Consider the following 9,993-nt stretch of genomic DNA (forward strand, 5'->3'; position numbering starts at 1 on the left):
CGGCTCGTGGACCTGCGTGTGCCGGGCGTACAGCGTGCTTTCGAGTCTGTGCCCCCTGCACCGCACACGTCTGAGCACCAGCGATCCCTTTGTGCATAAAGCTTTTCTGTCGCTGCTGCACAAAGTGCCTGGACGTCTGTGCGCCGAGTGCAACTCCCCTGTGCCAGCAGCCCCGGCTGCGGGTGAGTCCATTGCCGCTCGGTAGCCCAGTGCGTGTCAGACCTATCAGCTCCTTGGTTGTGAAAGGGAAAATATTGGGGCGCTGGGACTTCCCTGCTCAGCAGAGGCCTCCTGCTGCCACCCGCGCCCCCACTTGCAGCACGTGCCAGCCCCGAGCCGGTGGGGTCTGCAGTGCGCCTGCCGTCGAGCAGCTCTCCCGCGGTTGAGCAAACCGGTTCAGCGGCCCCGCAGGACAGGTTGGAGGTAGCAACGATGTCTGCCCTGCTCTGATACTAAAATGGCAAAGGCAGCAGAGGCCGGGAACCGCCAGCAAGGCCTGGGAAAGCGAGGAGCCTCCACGATGCAGTTTGGCCAGGCCGGCTGAACAGCCGGTGGGCAGCGCTAACACAGCGAGTGACAAACAGGTGCCAGCAGCGTCAGCAAGAAGAGCAGCTGCAGCCGTGTCCTTTTGTTTCCGTTTGCGCAGGATTGATTTTTAGATGGTTTTGTCGTCGGCGCTGTAATACCCTGCGTGGCATTTAGCTGGTGCCGTCGACGCGCTGGCTGGGAGGAAGCGACTCCATGTCCCCGCGCCGTGCTCAGCTCCGCGGCGCCGGCCGAGCCGAGGGGCCCGCGGGGATGCTCGCCCGGGGGCCCACCGAGCTGGGCACTGTCTGGGACGAGGAGCTGCGACCCCCCTGCGCGGGGGCGGCACGAGCCAGCCCAGCAAGGGGGAAATGGCTCCCGACTCAAAACCCTGTAGGACTGAGGCAAGGGCCAAGCACGTGTCTACACGCAGCCCCCCTGCACCCTTGCTCGCAGGCCGGGGCTGGGAAGCGTCTGCCGGGCTGGGGCCGCCCGGGCCTCAGGATCCATCGCTCGGTGGTTTGCTCCTCAGCCACACTAACATGGTCGGACACAGGGCATCCCGCTGGCTATATACTTACCTGGCAGGGGAAGCAGCGTGACCACGTAGGCGAGCTCCCCAGGGTAATTGTCTCTGATACGTCCTCCATAGGAGGTCTATATTGAGCAGATTCTTTTTGGTATTGGGTGGTGGAACCGGAGCGTGCTCCATCCACTCCATGCATTGACCTGGTATTGCAGTGCTTCCAGGACCGGTGCAAAAAAACAGAAAAAAAAAAAAAAAGACATCCCGCTGGCTTGCCCACAGCAGTGGAGGGCCATGAGATGCCCCACTGCCCCCGGGCCTGGCGGGGAGCCCCATGCCCCGAGCGAGCCCCGTGTCAGGCACTGAAATCAAACGGATGCCGCAGAGGCGCCGACCCCAGCCCGGCAGCGTCTCCGGGCGGGGCCGAGGTGCAGCTCTCCAGCCGGCCGGGGTCGGGAGCACGGAGGAGGACCCACGGGCGATCTGGGATCCCAGGAGACCTTCGCCCTCCACCCCTGCCGACCGGGTGCATTTCCCGGGGTGACGGGGACGCGGCCCCCGGGGGCCGCCCGCTCTGCCCAGCCAGAGCCCAAACGAAGGCCCGGCCCGCGCGCTTTGCTTTCCAGGCCACGCGAGGCAGGGGCAGGGCATACTGGCAGCAGTAACGAAGCTCAGACAAATTCTCGTCCCGGGCTGCCTGTGCCCGCGCGGGGCCTGACGGCTCGTTCATCGATACGCGGGAAGGCCGTGGCGATCGCTCTCGTCGGCAGCCCCCGCGGGCGGGCCAGCCGCAGGCCCCGCGTGCTCGTCGGTCTCCCCGAGCAGCTTGCCGCGGGCGGGGTGCTGCCCGGCAGGCCGCGATGCCGCCCCACTGCCCGGGCTTCGGACGGCGCGTCCCGGAGGCTCGCTGGGCCCGGACTGCGTGCACAGGGCGATCTCCCACCAGTTATCCTGGGTGGAGAAGAGCTGCGGCACGACCTCGCAGGCTGAGTGAGCGGGCAACGCACAAGGCACCGCGCCCGGGGAAAGCCCCCGACGGAGCCTTTGCCCATAACATCTAAACACGTCAGGCCAGCGGGCACCAAAGAGGCCGCCAGAAGGCTGGGTGTCACGACGCGGGGATGGAAAACAGAACAGAGACCGTCACCCTGCCCTCACGCGCAGCCACGGGGCGCTCACGTCTTGCACGCTCGGCCCGCTTCCCGCCCGCCAGGGACGGGCCGGAGTCGCAGACGGGCCGGAGACGGGCGTCCGAGCGGAGCAGGGGCCGGCGGGCCTGACCGGGGAGACGTCAGTCTGGGAGGGAGCGGGGGGTACGAAGGCCGTAGCCGGCCACGGGTTTAGCGAGAGAGTGCCTGTTGCCCCGCACCGCGGGAGGTGGCACGCGGGCTCCGGGCGAGGCGTGCGGCTCTCAGGGATGCCGCGTCGGTGATGTGGGCCGGGCCCCGAGCAGGGGCGCAGCAGCCGACCCTCCGCGTTTGTGGGCTTGCAGCACCATCTAGCGAGCTCGCGTCCCCCGGGCAGCCGGGGCCGGGGCAAGGACCGCGCCGCCGAGGGCGCTTGCAGCCCCCCGCCCCCCGGCTCTGGCTGGGGGCGCCGAGCACGCCCCCCCCCCGGGCGCAGGGCGGCAGAGGAGCGGCGGCGGGACGGGACGGGGCTGCGGACGCGGAGCCTGCGGAGGGGCCTGCCGGGGCTGGCCGGGCCGGTGACAAGCGGCGTCCTGCGGCTTCGGGGCACGGCGGGGAGCGGCGAATTGCAGCCGGGGGGACGGGGGCTGGCTGTGAGAGCGCCCGAGCCGCCGGGGCCTGGGTCAGCCCCGGGGCCTGGGCCGGCGTGCCCGGCGGAGAGCGAGCTGAAGGGGGAGGGACGGCCCCTCTCTCCCCGCAGCCTCCAGCACCGCGGTCCGGCTGGGCTGCCGCGGAGCCCGTGCCCCGCCGACGCCCCGTTCCCCCCAGCCCGCGCCTGGGGACCACGAGCCCCCTTCCGCGCGTGGCACAAACGCCTCTGTGTCCCCGGCGGCTGGGCGGTGCCGGGTGCCTCCTCCCCGCCTGCCCCGTGTGTGGCGGGGGTTAAGCCTCGGCAGGGGCGCCGGTGCTGCTGCAGCCCGGGCTGTGGCACCAGCCCCGCGGTCCTGCTGGGGCCAGCCTGACTCTGCACCGGGGGCAGGACGGATTTGCCCCCTTGCACCGGCTGCATGGACGGGGGGGGGCACGGCCCCGGCCTGGGCTCTCTCGGGCCTACATGAACCGCCTCGTTTTGGAGCAGCACGCCGGCTGCTGCGGCTCCCGCCCCGCCGAGCGGTCCGTGCCGGCCGGAGCAGCCCCTGCCCACACCCCAGGACTTGCCCCAGCCCAGGCCTCGGGGCGGGAGGGCGCCCCCGACGACTCCGCCCGGGCGCTGGCCGCTAATGCGGAGCGGCTGCTCCCGCGCCCCGCGGTGCACGCGTGGGCAGCGGCGGCGGTGCAGCGCGGGGCCGGCAGAGGGCGCCCTCGGCCCGCGGGTGGAGCCGGGCCGGGCCCGCGGCCGCCGGCCTCCTGCCTCGGTTTCCCCGCGGTAGCAGCGGTGGCCACGCGCCCCCCACGCCACGGAGCGACCCTGAGCGGGGCGCCCGGCGGGGCTGGCGCTGCCGCCGCGGGGGCGGGGGGTGCCCGGGGCAGGGGTGCGCGCTGCATCGCTGGACGGGCCGGGGGGGGCTCTGGCTGGGCGGCCTGGCGCAGCGGTGCCTCTGCTCTGCCGCCCCCGCGTTTGCCAGCTTTCTGCGTGGTGCTGCTTGCTCCTGCTCCTGCTTTCTGCTCCGTGTGTCGCGGGGTTTTGAAGCCTCCCCGGCAGCCCGGGCCGGGGATGGGCACGGGGGCTGCGCCGATGTGGCAGGGCCCGGCTACAGGGTCTTGCTCAGGCTCAAGGTGCAGCGGGGGCAGGAAGGGATGGTCCGCGCCCGGCGGGGGCGGCACGGCCTGGGGACTCTTAGCGGCGGCTGCAGCCCCTGCTTGCCCCGTGGCGGGGGCAGGCGTGATGCCTGCGCTGGGCCCGGCTGACCACAGTCTTATGTGGAGTTTAGCCGATGGCTTGTCCGGCTGGTTTGCACAGGGCTGAGCCTGCTTCTGGCAAGGCTTGGACTGGAGGTGACTCTGCAGCTGCCCGCAGCCCCCGGGTCCAGGAGCCCATCCTGTAACCACGCCCGAGCTTTTAGCACAGGGCGGCAGAGGTCCAGAGGCTGCGGCCCGACCACGGGGCACGTGGAGCACGTGCTGCCACGCGCCGGCCGGGGAGCCCCGGCGGCTCTGTCGTCACGGCCCACGCGCTTCCCCGGGGCCGGGCCGGGCAGCGGGAGCAGCGACTCAGCCCGGGGGCTGCAGCGCCCTCGGGTGCCCCGAGATCCCTTGAGGGATGCTCAGGGCAGCAGCACACGATGCCTGCCCCGGTAACGTGCAAACAGGGGTCCTGGGACACCCCCGCCCCCGGGGCCAAACAGGAGCCCGGAGCATCACCAGCAGCCGGCCCCGCGGGGCTGCGTGGGGCTGGGCTGCGAGCTGGCCAGGTCTGCAGGGGGGAAAAGGGGGAGAAGGGCTGGGAGGTGCAGCCCAAGCCCAGGCCACCCCATCCCTGCCCCCCTGGGGGAAATGCACCCCACTGCAGCAGGGCTGAGCGGGGGAAGCGGTGCAGAAAAGCCCCTTCCAGCCCGCAGCTCCCCTTATAACCCCTTATAAGCGGGCCGATGCCCGCCCCGGCTCCGACGGGCTTCGCCTGGGGAGACCTGCCTGCCTGCGGCTCTGCTGGGGAGCAGCGGCTCTCCGCGGCTGCAGCCCGGCGCTTAGCAAGGCCCTCGCTCCCCTCCCGCCCGGCCCGGCCCGGCCCGGCCCGGCCCGGGAGTCTCCAGAGAGCGCCGGAAGCACTGCTGGCCCGGAGCAGCCGCGCTCCCCTCCCCTGCGGGGCCGGGGCCGGAGCCGGAGCCCAGAGCGAGCGCCCGGCCGGCCCGTGCCCGTGCCCGTGCCCGTGCCCGTGCCCACGGGAGACGCGAGAGGCCCTGCTGGCCACGCGTGCCGCGTCCGTCTCAGCCGGGGTGCTGCAGCGCGCCGGGCGCCTTGAGGCCTCTGCCCCTTGCCACAGAGCCTGGCTCCAGTCTGGGGTGGCGCAGCACTGCTACGGCCCCCTCCACCCCGGGCCGCTTGCGCGGTGCCCGGCGCTCTCGTGCCAAGCGGCGCTCCGCGGCCGGCGCCCGCCTGGGTGAGCGCCACACACCCCATGGCCACAGCAAGCCCAAACCCGCAGCGAGCCCCTGTTCGTGCTGGCCGCGAGCACCCGTCGCCGCTGGCCCTCGGCGTCCCCGGGGGGCTGTGCAGCGGAGCATGATCGCCCCAAGTCGCTGGCAGGGTTGAGGGGCCACGAAATGGCCTGAGAAGTCCAGGACCCCCTGTTTCTCCCCCGGGCAGGCTCTGTCTGGAGCTGCGCTCGCCAGCTCTGGGTCCCAGGCTCCCTCCTGGCATCCGTCCCGGCCGGAAAAGCAAGGGCCCGGGGTGCGAGCAATAGGACCAGGCAGAGTCATTGCCAAGGCCTTAACCATCTGCCACAGAAAGCAGTGACCCCCCACTGCCACCCGGGCCTGTGCCGCGCGGGTGTATTTAAAATCTGCTGCATGGAGATAATCTTCCCCCATTACTCTTAATTAGACGCAGGATGGATGCCACGCGTCGCATGGCATGATGCTTTGTTGGGGAAACAGAAAAATCCGCACTTAGCCTTGGCTAATGGATGCGCCGCGAAGCGAGCGCCGCGCTGATGAGGCGTCTCCGGGGCTTCGCTTCCCCGTGGCGAGAGGGGCGCGCAGCGCCGCGTAACCCTTTGCGCTCCGAGACCCGTGCACAGACCGGCACCAGCACGGACGGCGTCAGGGCTGGGAGGGGAAAGGTGGTTGCCAGTTTCTCCCCAAATATTGCTGAAACTTTTTGCGATACATAAGAAGCAACATCTGCAAAATGTCGGGGCCTTTCCTAGCTGGGTGTGAGCGGGCGCCCGAGCCCCTGGGCTCTGCCCTTGCTCTGCCCCAGGCTCCCCGTGCAGCTGCTTTGCAGGCCAGGCTCACAGCGCTGCTGACATGGTGGGGCCACAGCATGGCAGCCCCTGGCAGGAGGGCCCGTGGGGTGGTGGCTCCCAGCGGCCCGGGGCTTTGCACCTTGGTGCGGCCCGCAGAGGGGCAGGGCGCTGCACGGCCTCGGTCAGCCTAGTCTCTAGCTGTCCGTTCCCAGGCCTGCTGCTGCGATGACCTGAATGTCTCCATGCAGCGCCCCAGGTGCTGAGAGCTGCGCGCAGAGCAGGACGATGGTGCTGGGGGTCAGCAAAGCAGCCTGCTCAGCCCAAACGGTCTGCGCCCGGGCTCTGGCACGTCTGGGAGCTGCTGGCCGCAGCCTGGGGGCAGTGACAAGCTGTGGAGCTGGAGCGGGGCAGGCAACCCCAGGCAGCAAGAGCACACGGCAGCAGCGGGCACAGCAGCGAGCCTGCCGCGGGGTGGGCGAAGGGCTGGGGTCTGCTCTCTGGGTCCAGCGAGCATCTCCCAGCCCCAGCCCCCGCGCAGTCCCCTCCCCATCCCAGCCATTAGGGAGGTCAGCACATCCCAGAGCCAGCACTGTGCAGGTAGGTTATGCTAAGAGGGTTACACAGCTCTCTGACCCATGGGACAGGCTGACCGGCTCATTAGAGAGCCTTCCTGCTCTGACTGCAGGCAAAAAAAAACAATTAGGGCTGTAGATAGACACAGAGAGGTGCGTGTCGCACGATGCTCTGCTCTGCAGCCTGCAGTCTTGCCTGCGCTCTCAGAGCAAAAGCCAGCGGGTGCCCAGCAAGCCACGGACCTGCTCTGGAAAGCCCAGGCACCACTTTGCCTGGCCCATCCTGCAGCCATGGGCTGCCCACGCCCGGGAGGGACCACGCCACAAGCCGGGGCACCGTGTGCGGGGCAGACGCCCGGCTACAGATGGGACCGGGGGCAGGTGAGCGCGTCTGGAAGCTCGCAGCGCGTCGGCTGAGGAGGCGGCAACGTGCGGACGAGGGCAGGCGAAGGGGCGAGAGAGGCCCTGAGTTTTGCAGCAGTGCGGGAGGGGCGCTGCGTGGACACAACGGGAGGAAACCCCTGTCTGCACGAAGGAGCTTGCAAAACCGGGCACGACGTGGACCGCAGGGATGTGGGCATCTGCTGGGACCGAATCTGCCTGCGCTCAGGCAGCACTGGCTCCCCCCAGACCCTCGGCCCTGGCCCCGCTCCCTGTCACAGGCCGGCCTCTGGGCTAGTGAGACCCTGGCCCGGATGGTCTCCTCCATGGCCCCGAATCCCACTTCGGCCTTTGCTGGTGGCTGCCCAGGCAGGGCTCGTGGTCGGGGGGGTGAGCACCCTCGTGGACCGGACAGCAGCACACAACCTGGGGCCATCCGTACCAGGTGTGGGGGGGATGCCATGCGCATGTGAGCAGTGTGAAGTGGCCACCCCGTGCAGGGCGAGGGCAGCCCCCAGCCCCCAGGCACGACTGGGCAGCCTGGGTTGCTCCAGCAAAGCCTAGACCTGACCCGGAGCAGCAGCACGTCCTGGCTCTGCCCCGAGACGTGCAGGGAGGGCTGGCGCGGACCCGTGGTGCTCGGGAGAGGCGAGGGGTGGATGCCATTGCTGCATCCTGCCGGGTCAGAGGCCATTTGCATGTGCTCAGGTCCTCCTGGCTCTGCGGGCTCCCCGCCTTTTAAAGTTGGTCCCTGCCTGGTGCTCAACGTGCCGGGCCTGGCACGGTCATCCGAGTGGGCCGTGACTCTGGGTACCGGCACGGATGCACGCCAGTGCCGGGGTGCTTCCCTCTCGAACCAGGCCTGCAGACGCTGAGTCTCTCATGCATTTGGAAGGTGTCTTTGAGGGGCAGGTTTCCATGTTCTTGGGATTTACAGTGGATCCGTGGCACCTGCTAGGTGAAGCTGTCACCAGCATCGAGCCCGCCTCGCTCCTGGCAGAGCCCATGGCGCAGCACGGCGCCATGCAGTGCATCAGAGCGATGGTGTTTTAATTGCCACTCAGCATGGGCACACCTATTTTTAGCAATTATCTTTATAGTTGTCAGGATAAAAGCCCTGGAAATTAATAGTTTTCGCTCAGATATTTGCTTTCATTACGACAGGAGTGTAGTTTTGGCCAGCCAAGACTGGAGTGAATAGCGGCCCTGAGGGGTTGGGTCTGCCCTTCCTGCACCGCAGCGCTCGCAGCAGCACTGAGCCCCTCGGCGGGATGCACGCGTGGACGGCACGGAGGGGAGCGTGCGCAGTGGAGGTCGGTGTGCTCCCGTGTGACCTTCCTGGTAGCAGCTCCCGAGTGCCCCCGTCCTGGGTAGCACTGCCCTGCTCCAGCCGGGCTGCCAGGTATACCCCCGGGGCATTACGGGGGGCTCCGGCACCAGGGTGAGGACCAAGCAAGGGTCTCGAGAGCCTGCCTGCAGGGTGCCAGGATGACCGGAGAGCGCTCGGTGCAGCCAGCGTGCTCCGCGCCGCTCACGTGCCTCTCCCGGCTTTGCCCACTGACCTGGCAGGTGAGCGCCTCCGTGGCCTCCTGCTCCCTGCCCCTGTGCATGGGGCGGCCCATGCGGTGCAGCAGGCAAGGCCCCCGCAGCTCTGACCCCGGGGGGGGAGACCCGCCGCCCTGGGGGTCGGCGCACGCTTCCCGTGCAGAGCCCCTGCTCCGCTCCCTGGGCCCAGCGCCGCGGCTGCCGCCCCAGCCGGCGAAGCACGCGACGGGGCCCGTGACCGGCTCGCCTGCCGTCGCGGCTGGGATTTTACGGTGTCATTACGGTCCCTATTGGGATGCCTCCCCTGCTCGCATCCCGCTAAAGAGGTGATTTGAAATTTATCAGCAAGTGTCAAGATAACCTCTGCGTTTCAGAGCCGGCCGAAGTGACAGGCACCGCACCCACGGAGTCACATGTGGGAGACAAGTAAGTACATGAAAATTGCAATGTGCTTTTCTGCTATTCGGGCTGAAGGGCTCCTTTAACACAGACCCGCGCCTGATATCAGAGTGAATGATTTCTTTCATTATTCCTGGTTATGAAGCCTATTTTCATGTTATTTGTCATTTGTGCAGCAATTTAGCTCAAAGATGCCTCGAAGCTTTTGTACTGAGCAATCAGAGAAGGGGCTAGGCAGAGAGAGGCAGCGAGACGGGGACTCTTCATCAGCACTTACATAACCCGGTGCAGGACAGCTGCCCCCGCGCCGGGCAGGATCCAGTCCCCAGCAGCTGGCGGAGTGAGCGCGCCGTGGCTGCGGTGGCTCATGGGGCGCGTGCCGCCTGCGAGGGGCCGGCAGGGCGGGCAGGGGCACCTGAAGTGGGGCAAGTGCTCCTGCCCCAAAGCTTGGATTTGCAGCTCCTGAAGCCCCTTGCAGGTGTGGCTGGTCCAATTCTCGCGGCGTGTCCGAGGAGAAGCAGGGACGCGCGTGGGAGCAGGGCAGGAGCTGGCTGGAGGGGTGTCTCAGGCCACGGAGCTGGTGCCTTGCAGGGCCCCTACGTGCTCCAGGCAGAGCTCACTCGAGGCCAGGCCTCCCCTAGTCTCGCTGGCTGAGTCCCGCCCCGGCGTCTGCCCGCCTTGCAGGCCATGCTGCCGCGCGGAGTCACTGCTTGCACTAAAGCCGGTGCCAATACAACTGCAAACTCTCCCTCTGCCTGAAGAAGGGCGTTTGCACCCAAAAGCTTGCAAAGAACATTTTTTCCAACTATTTAGTTGGTCTAATAAAAGATGTCACATCTATCCAAAGGAGCTGCCTATGTCCTTAGGCCAACACGGTACAAGCAGCACCCCAGTGACTGGCTCCGCATCTCCAGGGCGCCAGGCTCTGGGAGCTCCCGGGCCCTGGAGGTCCCACCACCCAAAGGGGCTGAGCCGGGTGGGCGGCGGCTGCAGGTCCGCTTGCCCCGACACGGC

At 68.5% G+C, this 9,993-nt stretch overlaps 1 long non-coding RNA gene and 1 other non-coding gene across 3 annotated transcripts; both read left to right on the forward strand.

The window, feature by feature from the left end:
* Nucleotides 1-1,098: 1,098 nt before the first annotated feature.
* On the forward strand, nucleotides 1,099-1,291 carry LOC149855191 (U2 spliceosomal RNA). The gene has a single exon (XR_016438818.1). It is a non-coding gene; the product is annotated as a U2 spliceosomal RNA (small nuclear RNA).
* A 4,907-nt stretch (nucleotides 1,292-6,198) lies between these two features.
* On the forward strand, nucleotides 6,199-9,755 carry LOC149855192 (uncharacterized). Of its 2 annotated transcripts, none has more exons than XR_016438754.1 (3): nucleotides 6,199-8,437; nucleotides 8,955-9,006; nucleotides 9,156-9,755. It is a non-coding gene; the product is annotated as an uncharacterized LOC149855192 (long non-coding RNA). The 2 variants fall into 2 exon arrangements; XR_016438755.1 differs by having other exon boundaries at nucleotides 6,199-8,348.
* Nucleotides 9,756-9,993: the final 238 nt, after the last annotated feature.

The sequence above is a fragment of the Crocodylus siamensis genome, chromosome 12, assembly GCF_052110815.1.
Source record: "Crocodylus siamensis isolate JL-2025a chromosome 12, ASM5211081v1, whole genome shotgun sequence".
Classification (NCBI taxonomy): domain Eukaryota; kingdom Metazoa; phylum Chordata; order Crocodylia; family Crocodylidae; genus Crocodylus; species Crocodylus siamensis.